Genomic DNA, 12500 nt, shown 5'->3' with positions numbered 1-12500 from the left:
GTTTGCCTATCGAAGTGGAGTTTTCTACAGAATTTTGCCAGGGACAACCCTTTTGTTGCCGTGGGTTCTTTTACGTGCGCTAAGTGCATGCTGCACAAGGGACCTCGGTTTACCGTCTCATCCGAATGACTAGCGTCCAGACCACCACTCAAGGTCTAGTGGAGGGGGAGAAAATACTGGCAACTGTGTTGTATGTGAGGCTTACATTATCTCAGTGTTTAAGCATTAGTTATATTCATACGTAATGACTATGAGGCCGGCCGTGATAATTGCATGTGTATATTGTGATTATTGCATGCGGATGTTCACATATAAACTAAGCAATGCAACATTTTATGTCTTGTATATATTCAAATTGACTAAATACAGTTGTCGAGCATTGCTTGTGCAGCATGCACCAGACATGAATTTCTCTTGTTGAGATATTAAAGTATTCTGTATTATGTATACAGTTTGAGAGTGACACGATGTATAGCGTGAAAAGCACAAAGCTGTTGTTCTCCCCAACCAGATTTCTCTTCCCACCAGTGTGAAACTCGAGCACAAGAGGAGAGACAGAAAATCTTACAAGTCTTCCTTCTCTGTCAAACCTGGCCGTTCACAAAACGGTGCTGAATGGCAACCTTTCGGTCAGGTAAACAAGAAACTGCTGCAGGGTATTTCGTAGTCTGGCGTGAGCTGAGTCCATGCAAGGTGGTGTACCTCGTTAATCAAGGTGACCAGCCACCTCGAGAGGTCTCCTTTAATTAATAACCTAAGCGTTAATGACCTTTAGTCTTTGATTTCGCCGACAGCGATATGGTGGCATTTCGTGGGTTGGCATTGGACTTCTGTGTGTTAGAGAGAGAGAGAGAGAGAGAGAGAGAGAGAGCAGTCGGGTAAAGTGCCGCTTTATTTCACTTTGATGTTCGATAGTACGGAACGCACCACTACGCTAAAAGCGTGCCAGCAGAGGGGAACATGGAGAAGCGGATTCAGAAAGTGTTAAAAAAAAAACTGTCAAAGAAAGACCATCCTGTTTAGCTGGCTAGACATCCTGGAGTGCCGTCTGATTATATTGTCAATGAGATCGCACGCTCTATCCGACAACCACAGAGTGCCAACCAGCATTAAAAGCACAAGTCTTTTTCTGTCCGAAATCCTTGCTGTTTAACTGTTAACATTAACTGTTTTATGTTGTGTACAGTTTTGATATCTTTTGATATTTCACGGTTTCGCATTGCTCCAGTATGATCTCTCCAGCACGTTTCAGAAGCGGGAATACCCTCTTTAACAGAACTATCGCTCGAATTCGAACCGCTTTCTGAACCATAATCCGACACTAAAACACCACAGTTCATGATGGTTTTTTTTTTTTTAAAGCCCTGAATTCGACAAGAAGTTCGGAGTAGTCATGACGTTGTTCGTCCTGGAATTGCACCCCCCCTCTACAGTTTGAGTTCAGGGCAAAAATAGCTGGACTTCTCAAAGTTCACTGAGGTCCCTGAGGACACTGATGCCTGTAATCCGCTCCGGCTTTCCCAGGCATGCCAGCGCCAGTTCCTTTTGACAAACAACCCGCACCAAGACTCTCTCAGCCACCCAGGGACCTGTGAGGATAAATCTGCAGCTGGTGGGGACGTTACTTTTTGCTGTGCCTCTGTTCGCGACTTCCATCGCAACCACCCCATAACAATGTCTGTTGACAAAGGGTTGCTCTGTTTACATAGCAGAGCTTATAACACTTTTTTCCGCAGACGGAGTGGGAAGTAGCAGAGTGGTGAAGACGATTATCTGTCAAAACAGTCCGTTAGGGTCTCGCTTCGAATCCCGCTCTCGCCTTAGTTTGACTGGAAAATCAAGCTGAGCGTCTTGTCACTCGGATGAGACAATAAACCGAGGTTCTGTGTGCGTCACGCACTTGGCGCACTGAAAAAGAACCTATGGAATAATTCTGTTGAAGAAATCCACTCTTGACAGGAACACAAGTATATATGCATGAACTCAGTCCTGACAACCGCGTTGAGTCACGCAACTGTCATGTATCCGCCCAGCAGATGTGGTGTAGCGTATATGGGTTTGTCCGATCGCAGTGACGCCTCCTTGAGAAATTGAAACTGAAGACGGCATCTGGAGTGAAACAAGAAACCTGATTTGCTCACTACTGTGGTGCATATTACAATCAGAAATGATAAACTGATAAACACATGTTGAGAAGATAAAAACGAACCGAACATTTTTCTCCAACGCCACCCCATAATGTCGCTTGGCAAAAGTTTGCTTAATTTATTTTACACAGCAGAGCTTAAAGCATTTTAAAGATGGTGGGTATAGACCTTTTTCATACGAAAATTTATACAATAAATATTTCAGAGGTTAAAAAAATCAATAATAATCAAAGTGACCAGGAAAATAAAGCTATGCAAGGATGTAACAAGAACCCATAGCATTCACACTGCATCGATTTCGAGTATTTGGTCAGAAGATGAAACACCTTTGTCGAAAAGAACGGGTTTTTTGTTGTTGTTTTTTTTCAATATTGCATGTGCATGTGACAGAAAGCGCTCAACTCGTTCCTTTTCTATCCACTCTTTCTTTCCATCAGACAAGAAGCTTAGTGTAGTTTAAACATGCGCTCATTGATTGCTACAACCTGCCTGTTATTTGACCAGAATAATTTGTGACCACAGATATTTTCAATGTCAGTCTCAATACTGTTTTTCCAGTGTTTAAGGTCGTCAAACAGAAAGAAAGGAAGAAAGAAAGAAAACATATAGCACTTCTCATTCTTGTAACTCGACAGTTATCATTTTCTTGTGGTACAGTTACTACGAAATCTTCCCATCGGAAAGCGGATAGTTTTTCTTCTTCTTCGTTCGTGGGCTGCAACTCCCACGATCACTCGTATATACACGAGTGGGCTTTTACGTGCATTGGCCGTTTATACCCCGCCTTGAAGGCAGCCATACTCCGTTATCGGGGATGGACAGTTCGAATGGGCGATCGTGGCAAGCAGCAAGCTCTAAGCATCCAACAGAGAAGATCTGCATCCTTTCAGAAATCTGGGGCATAAGCAAAGCAACCGCATCGGAAGAAGGAACACCCCCCCCAACCTCCCCCCCCCCATTCCACACACACACACAGAGGCAGTCAGTCAGAAAGTATGAACAAAAAACAACAACAAAAAACAAAAAAAAACTTAGTTGCTAGACGTTCTCCATGCAAAAATCGTTTCTCCGTATTTCTTTTTCCCGATCTCTTCCTTTCCAGATGCAAGCTTTCAACGATCAGAGAGGCAAGCGAGCCGGGGCGTTGTGGTTGGGGGGTGGCGGTGGGGGTGAGGGAGTGTTGAGGAGGGGGGTAGGGGGTGGCTGGAGAGGGGAGAGGTGGAGGAATTGGGAGGGTGGATAGGGGGTGGGGGGGGGGGGTCCCGGTCATCGCGTTTGCCGTTTTACATCATGGGGGAAGTGGGTTCCCCACTGCTGTAAAGTGTTGCGCGCACTGACTTCATACCACTGCTGTCTGAACGGCGGAACTGCGACTTGGTCAGCCGGCTCCGCGTTTTCGATAAGCGGTGATTTTAGCAGTGTGGTGTTTTGAAAGTGGTAGTAGTAGGGTGTTTGGGTCTGGGCGTTGGCGACTCGTAGCTAAACGTAACTACCTGAAACGGGCTGTGTTCCTCCTTTTTTATTCTGTGACTGTGGTCGTGGGCTGCAGTTAGTTAATCGGAGTGCCGGCGGTCTGCGATGATTGTCACTTTACCATAGCTGCCAAGTTTGCGTCTTGGTGAGTTTACACGTGGCTTTGTTTAAACTAACAGTTCATTTCTGGTCGTGAGAATTTGGTTTGTTGCTGTTATTGTGGGGTTGTTATTGTGGAAGATTCCTTTGTTATTTTGTGATAATCATTATTATTATTGTTTTGTTTTTTTTAAACGAGTTTTATGCTTCCTTTGTTTCTGGCTGTCTTTATGTTTGTTTGTCTGCTTTCTCTTGCTTTTCATTTTTTTTTCATTGTACATTCATAGATCGAGTTTTCCTTCTCATTTTATCCCTTTGTTTTCTTCTTTCATTTCTTTGTCTCGTTCTGTGTCCATCTGTTCTGTCCTTCATTAGTCATTTCTTCACTGATGATAATTATCACGATTAATCATTTGTTCACTGATAATAATTATCACGATTAATCTTTTCTCCTTAACCGACTATCAATATACTCCCTAACATCAGTTCTTATGAATAAGAAATGTATTGTCTATTCACTGGTTTATTCTTCTCACCTTTACGCATTCTGTTATATTTTCTTCTTTTTTTCCGTCTCTGCACCCCCCCCCCCCCCGCCCCCCGCCCTCTCTCTGTCTCTCCTTCTATCTTTCTCTGTCTCTTTTTCTGTCTCTGTCTGTCGGAAGGTGGCAGAATGGTTTAGACGCCCATCTGCCAATACAGAGCCCGTGGGGGTGTGGGTTCCATTCCCACTCTTGCCCTTTTGTATTTGTATTTGTATTTCTTTTTATCACAACAGATTTCTCTGTGTGAAATTCGGGCTGCTCTCCCCTGGGAGAGCGCGTCGCTACACTACAGCGCCACCCATTTTTTTGTATTTTTTCCTGCGTGCAGTTTTATTTGTTTTTCCTATCGAAGTGGATTTTTCTACATTTGCCAGGAAAACACTTTCGTTGCCGTGGGTTCTTTTACGTGCGCGTTACCTCTAGGCCATCACTCCACTTTCTCCCAAGTTTGACTGTAAAAAAATCAAACTGAGTGTCTAGTCTTTCGGATGAGACGATAAACCGAGGTCCCGTGTGCAGCACGCACTTGGCGCACAGAAAAAGAACCCGTGGCAAGAAAAGGGTTATCGCCTCTGGCACGTTTTTGAAGACGAAGTCTACTCTGACAGAAACACAAATGTACATGCATGCACTCAAGACCTAAGCGCGTTGGGTTATGCTGCATAGCTGGTCAGGCATCTGCCTAGCAGATGTGGTGTAGCGTATATGGATTTGTCCGAACACCGTGACGCCTCCTTGGAAAACTGAAACTCTCTCTCTCTCTCTCTATATATATATATATATTATATATCAATCAATCAATCTATCTATCTATCTTTGTCTATCCATCCATCCATCCATCCATCTATCTATCTATCTATCTATCTATCTATATGTCTGTCTGTGTCTATCTCCCTTCTCTCTCCGTATATCTATCTATCTATCTGCCTTCTCTCTCCCACCGAACACTGTTCTGTTTCTCTTTCTTTCTCATACTCTCTCTCTCTCTCTCTCTCTCTCCCTCTCTCTCTCTCTCTCTCCCTCATCTTTCCCTTTTTCTCTATCTATCCCCTACCCCTCTCTCTCCGTCTGATGCGCCACACTGTAGTTGGAAGAAGAAAGGCAACACACACCATTCTCCGCGTTCTGTCACCCCGGTGTATCGTGTGTCTGATTTTAATCTCTCCTGTCCGCTCTGCTCTTTCCGATACGGTTCCCGTACATCCGTTTGACTCTTTCTGAACTACTAATTACCCACACTGCTGTCACCACCACCACCAGCACCACCAGCATGCAGCACTTTTTTTAGCAACACAACTAGCAACAGTGCAGTAACATCAAGAGCAGCTGCAACAGAAGTAGAAGTAATAAACAGCAGCAGCAACAGCAACAACAGCAGTAACAGCATCATCATCAGCAGCAGCAGCAGCAGCAACAACAATAACAGCAGTAACATCATCATCATCATCATCATTAGCAGCAGCAGCAGCAACAACAACAACAGCAGTAACATCATCATCATCATCATCATTAGCAGCAGCAGCAGCAGCAACAACAACAACAGCAGTAACAGCATCATCATCAGCAGCAGCAGCAGCAGCAACAACAACAGCAGTAACAGCATCATCATCATCATCATCAGCAGCAGCAGCAGCAGCAGCAGCAACAACAACAACAGCAGTAACAGCATCATCAGAAGCAGCAGCAGCAGCAACAACAACAACAATAACAGCATCATCATCATCATCATCATCACAGCAGCAGCAGCAGCAATGCTTTCTGAGGAGGATGTCTATCCTAGTGGACGTACCCTGAGGTCACGCATAAGGCAGACAGTGGCGACGATAAGCACGTGCGGGGATGCTGGCCTGTGATTGGCTGTCGGCTTGTGTCTCGTGTCTCCGAGCACTGTCGTCTGAGGTGACAGATAATAAGGTCTGTTCCTTTTTTTTCTTCTTTTTTTTTTTTTATACCCCTTCTCTTTTTATATGGAGATGGAGCTCATCCAAAGAGAGCAGGGAGGCAGAGAGAGAGAGAGGGGGGGGGAGAGGGAGGGGAGAAATAAGAAATGAGACATAGGAAAGAAAGAAAAGGGATATATATATATATATATATATATATATATATATATATATATAGATAGATAGATAGATAGATAGATAGAGAACGACGAGGAGCAGGGGGAAGAAAGAGGAGAAAATAGGAAGGGATAAAGAGACAGACGGACAGACGGACAGACAGGCAGGCAGGCAGACAGCAGAGATAGAGACAGAATGAGACAGAGCAGAGTGATAGACAAATACGGGGATGGCATTGGAAGAAATGGGAGAACGAGAGACATGCACGTGGGAATTGTGATGGTGTTCTTGCCGTGCTTCATTTACTGGTGTGGAAGAAAGAAGAAGAAAGCGAAGACGGAAAAAGAAGCAGAGGAAGAAGCAAAAAATGATTAGAAAGAAGAAGAAGAAGAAGAAGAAAAAGATGGAGGAGGAGGACAAGAAGAAGAACAAGAACAAGGAGGAGGAGGAGAAGACGAAGAAGAAGGAGGAGGAGGAGGAGGAGGAGAAGAAGAAGAAGAAGAAGAAGAAGAAGAAGATGATGGATGAGAAGGAAGAGAAGAAGGGGGGGGGGAGGGGGGAGATGAGGAACAGACAAGAACCACTAGATGGGAAAATGCCAAATTAAGTTAATTGTGTAGCACTCAACACAGTAACAACATACACTGATATCATTTCCACTTCCACAAATTTGTCTCTTCTCCGCCGTCTACGCAGTGTCATATAAAAAAAAATAAATCAAGGAATGGAAAAGGGTGGGGGTTGTTAGCTCACAAAACACAACACAAGACAGACAGACAGACAGACAGACAGACACATGTAAACGCATGCCGGGAAAATTGTATCATGCCAAGACATCCTTTCCCGCTTCCGATACAGCACTGAAGGCGTGGCCATTTGATAGGAGCGCTGTGGAGTGTGTGTGTGTGTGTGTGTGTGTGTGTGTGTGTGTGTGTGTGTGTATGTGTGTGTCTGTGCCTTTTGCTTTGTGTGTTTTACTGTTTTGTCTATCGAAGTCCCTACGGCAAAAACACGCCGTTTGCTCCTCCAGTTTTGTGGTGTGATATATATATGTCTTTTCTCCGTCCATGGCATGAGGACAGCATTTCCCTTTTTTTCAAGTTATTTCACTCTCGCCTGCAGAAAAAAAAAAACACTCAAAAAACCCCCCACATTTCCTTCATATGTTATGAAAGATGAACATGTAGACTTTCATACTCCGAGCGTGGCACATGGCGTGGTCAAGCTAAGTTCCTTCTGTCTGAAAACTTTTCCCTTCATATGCCAGTCTCAGTTTCAGCTCCATGGAGGTGTCAAAGCTGTACGGACTGATCAATATACGCTACACCTCAACTTGCTGTCAAAATGTCTTATTTGTATTTGTATTTCTTTTTATCACAATAGATTTCTCTCTGTGAAATTCGGGCTGCTCTCCCCAGAGAGAGCGTGTTGCTATACTACAGCGCCTCCCATTTTTTGTTGTTTTTTCCTGCTTGCAGTTTTATTTGTTTTTCCTATCGAAGTGGATTTTTCTACAGAATTTTGCCAGGAACAACCCTTTTGTTTTCCGTGGGTTCTTTTACGTGCGCTAAGTGCATGCTGCACACGGGACCTCGGTTTATCGTCTCATCCGAATGACTAGCGTCCAGACCACCACTCAAGGTCTAGTGGAGGGGGAGAAAATATCGGCGGCTGAACCGTGGTTCGAACCAGCGCGCTCTGATCCTCTCGCTTCCTAGGCGGACGCGTTACCTCTAGGCCATCACTCCATATGCCATGAGAAAAGAGCACGTGACTATTCGGCACGACATTTGGTCGATCATTTTCCTTCTGTCTTAGCACTGAACCGGGAAAAATTCGAAATTTCTTCTGGGGCTAACGGAAACTGGGACGTCTCCAGCCCTCGTGATCCACAAGACAGCGTGTCTATTTACCTGCACCTATTTACCTTTTCGGAGAGAAATGCGTGGAATCACTTTTCATAAAGAAAATATATATTATACTTTGACATCATCTTGACTGTCATATATTTTCTTTTTTTTTTATAGAGCATGCCCAAAAAGATAATTTTAAAAATTGTCTGCCATGTTTACTTTTCATCAGTATCAGTAGGTCAAGGTGGCGTCACTGCATTCGGTCAAATTCATATACGCTACACCACATCTGCCAATCAGATGCCTGACCAGCAGCGTAACCCAAAGCGCTTCGTCAGGCCTGGAGAAAAAAAAAAAGAATAAAATTTTAGATAGAAATGAATAACAATAATAATAATAATAATAATAATAATAATAAATATATAATTTTCATTTTTGTAAGGTCATCCTATTTTATATACTTCCCCTGTGTTAACGCAGATGGCCACTGTGGAAACACGTCGGATTGTGTGTGACGGCAGACGGTAATGCCACCATGTTGTTAGTGGGTTTCTGTCTCCCGGTCTCAGTATCGTTGCTGATGCCAGCATATCTGATGAGTCTTTTGCAGGGCACTCAGCTCAAGGCCTGACCAGCGCGTTGGGTTTATGCGAAGGGCAGTTGATATCAGTATCAGTATCAGTAGCTCAAGGAGGCGTCACTGCGTTCGGACACATCCATATACGCTACACCACATCTGCCAAGCAGATGCCTGACCAGCAGCGTAACCCAACGCGCTTAGTCAGGCCTCGAGAAAAAAGAAAGTACATTTTAAAAACATTAAGCGAAGGGCAGGCATCTGCTGCTTTTTTTATGAACAGCAGATGTGGGGCAGCGTATATGTATCAGTCCGCACGCTTTGATCCCTCCTGGAAACTGCAACAAGAGTCATGTCTTGCTCAGCAACTGTTCCTTTCCCTTGGCGAGGGACAGAGGTGAGCTTGGTTGCTGCTGCTGTTGTGTTGTTGTTGGAGACGGTGACGTTTGTATTCTTGTGTTCTGCTATTCTTCAACCACCACCCCCCAAACCCCCACCCCCACCCCCACTCCACCCCACCAGCACTGCCAAACTCAGATTAGTCCATTTCAGTCCAGTCCACGCCCAGTCTAACCCTGTCCATTCTTGTCTGGCCCCAACCGGAGCCTGTCAAAACCAACCCAGTCCAATCGTATTCAGCCTGTCCCAATCCTGTTCCGACTCATCCCAATCCTGTTCCGACTCATCCCAATCCTGCTGTGTCCAGTCCAACCCATCACACAACCACTCAACCATACCAACCACTTCCGGTCCTGTCCAACTCATCTCCTCCCATTCCACTGAGGTCTCTGCAGTGTGGCCCCGTCCATTCTCATTTTGGACATTCTGCGCGCTCCCGCCATTTGCAAACTCAGATTGACAGCCACATAGAACAATCCATCAGTTTTTCAATGGGTTTGAAACAGAAACTTCATTCAAGTCTGATGAGGCTAGCGACAGAGGGAATAGAGTGAAAGGAAATGCATGAATGAAGTCAATACCGTGTATAATATGTGTCAAAGTGTGAGAATTTCTGACAATACAAACATTCCTGTACCTGTGCCTCCGTTACTCAATTTCCTTAAACATGTATTGAGTATAACAACATTCATATGTGCGTACATATTTGTGTATCTCTTAGACCAGTGGCAGATGTGTGAGTCGGCCAAAGTGCTAATACCTTCACCGTTGGAAGATAAAGATCTAGTCCTTCATTCCGATCCCTCTCTCCTTTCTTTTTCACTCATGTGCAGAGACATGGTATGTAAATCAACTGCGTGTTGACTTTAATAATTGAATCACACACATGCGTGCAAATTGATACAAACTCTCTCTCTCTCTCTCACACACACACACACGGACGCACTCACACACACACACACACACGCACTCTCGCGCGCGTGCGCACGCACGCACACACACACACACACACACACACATACACACACACACACTCCACCTCCACCACCACAACACTAGATTTCACATTCACACACATGCATGTTTTTCTTTTACTTTCAATGTGATCGAACCTTCCGTGGTTTCCGTGGTTGCTTTTGTTGTTGTTGTTTCGTTTTTGTTTGTTTGTTTGTTTGTTTTTTTTATGGGGGGCGGAGGGGGTGGGCGTGCTGAGGTGGGGCGGATCCATTGGCAGCACAGTTTATTTTATTTTATTTTATTTTTTGAAACGTTCTTTCTTTATTCTCAAGGAATGCATGAATCTTTTCAATCCTTTGCTTGCTTTATTTGCGTCACTGCGGAAATTCGATCCCTTGCAAACTGATCGGCTGTAAGTGGCAGATTATTGATCTGGGGATCTGAGTGTCATGTTTTGGGTTTGGGGAGACACACTCTTACTGGAGTCTTGGGCTTAAGTGTGATGAGTCTGCGTTTATTTGTTTTTTGTTTGGCGTATTCATTTAGTCTGTCACGTCATGTGTTTGATTTACGATTCTTCTTCTGCTTCTTATTATGCATATATTTGTCTCACGTCATGCTTTTGATTTACTATTCTTCTTCTTCTTCTTCTTTTTGTTATTGTGATTATTTTCATTGTATTTATTATCATTTTTGTTGTTGTTGTTGTTGGTGGTGTTGGTGGTGGTAGTGGTGTTATCTTTTATTTATTTTTATCTTGTTTGATTGCCATGATTGTCGTGTTTGTTTTTCTGTTGTTTGTTTATTCATTTTGTTTGCTTGTCTGTTCATTTACCACAAGTGTTGGCCATCTGCATTTGTTTGCTTGTTTATTTTATCTTTTTTCTTTAATTCTTTCTTTTTTCTATTTTGCAATTTTAGCAATACAAGAGCAGAAATCAGTTCCATGGAAAAAAGAACCAGCAAAATTTAGGCCGCTCATCTCCAGTTTTCCACACACAGATCAACTTGGTGATTGAAAATAGAACATGAACTTCCAGATTATGTGGGCTGCCCTCTTCTCGTGAGTGTTTTGGTTTATAAAATGGGCTCCAGAAATATCGCAGTCCATGTTGCATTCTCTGCTTGTGCAATTTCGTGTTTATTTTCTACGTGATGACAGGGAAGGAAGGGTTTGGGGAGAATCCTGTCCATTTTTGTTTCCTTGTATGTAGATATAAAAAATGGGAGGAAAAGACATACTCAAGTTTAAATCGTGATCAGAATGTTTGATTCTGTTCGCCTTTCGATAGTTGGAAATATTTGCTCAGCAAGCCTCCTGGATGAATCGGGGATATTTCGGATCTTGGTCGTTGAGTGGTGGGTGGTGTAGTGGATATAAACCCAGCTGAGAAAGCGAGCTTGAGTCACGGGAGGCAATTTTTGCCCGTCTATCTAACTAGACATTGAGTTGTGATCTGGAATCGAGTCTGTTGGATGAGACGATGAATAGAGGTCCCGCTCCCAGCTTGCTCTGTGTGCACGTAAACTACACACGGCAACGATTAAGTGTGCTGTCCAAATTATGCAGAAACAAAAATCAGCATTGATCGATGAGGGAAACAAGAAACGGTAAGGGGGAATGGGTGGCGATGCACTGTGGAGATGCACTCTCCGCTTTTATCAATATAAATCATCAGTTTCTTGCAGAGTGAGCGGTTTGTCGTCAGAACAGATGATTCTATGCACGCGTCGTCGTAGTCGTCGGCCTCCTTCCATCTCGAGAGAAGAAGAAAGAAGAAGAAGAGAGACGATGGCTGCACCATTGCATTGCACTTCCTGCTGTGGCTGTGCAGACCGATGCTGGAGTGGCAATCTCTACTGCATGTGGGACTGATATAGGTAGATGCTGCTTGGCTTACGGAATTTGACTTTTAACACGCCTTCGTGTTAAAAGCAAAAACTTAAACGGTTTGGGTGTTTAACAAGGAAACGCAGCAACCGTTTGTTTGTTATCATCGACTGTGTCTCTCTTTTTGTGAACTAAAAGCAGGGCATTCCTCTCTGATGTTACCTTCCACCACCCGTCTTTGATGTTCGTTCTGTTCTATGTGACCGAACTGAACTAGGTTCCTCTCTGATCGTTGGCACCATTGTCAGCGATTATCGAGTCTGTTCTCGCCGTTTACAGAGTCTGTGTGAGTTGGTATTGGTACTGACGCCTTTCTCCGAGATTGTTCAGTCAGCTGTGGCTGTGGTTTTCATACTTCCGCTGTGATTGTTGTGATTACAGTTTAGTTTCTGTGTAGTTTTTTCTCCTTCTCAAAATACAGCTTCTTTATTGGCTGCTAGATCCGCTTCCTTTGATTATTGAGTCTGCTGTCTGTGATGAAACGATTCTTCTATAACATGAA

General features: G+C 43.9%; 1 protein-coding gene across 2 annotated transcripts in view; it reads left to right on the top strand.

Moving 5' to 3' along the window:
• Positions 1-12500, top strand: part of LOC143293730 (GTP-binding protein Rhes-like) — a 210916-nt gene that overhangs the window by 112021 nt on the left and 86395 nt on the right. The window contains exon 1 of one of the 2 annotated variants that reach the window (XM_076604952.1): positions 3708-3765. The exons of the other annotated variant lie outside the window; for it this stretch is intronic. The gene's annotated coding sequence lies outside the window, so the exon portion shown is untranslated. Of the gene's footprint in view, positions 1-3707; positions 3766-12500 lie in introns of those variants that run through there. 2 annotated transcript variants of the gene reach the window in all.

Source organism: Babylonia areolata, chromosome 1, assembly GCF_041734735.1.
Source record: "Babylonia areolata isolate BAREFJ2019XMU chromosome 1, ASM4173473v1, whole genome shotgun sequence".
Taxonomy (NCBI): domain Eukaryota; kingdom Metazoa; phylum Mollusca; class Gastropoda; order Neogastropoda; family Buccinidae; genus Babylonia; species Babylonia areolata.
The sequence above is the reverse complement of the archived record's forward strand: the minus strand, read 5'-3'. Positions and strand labels throughout refer to the sequence as shown.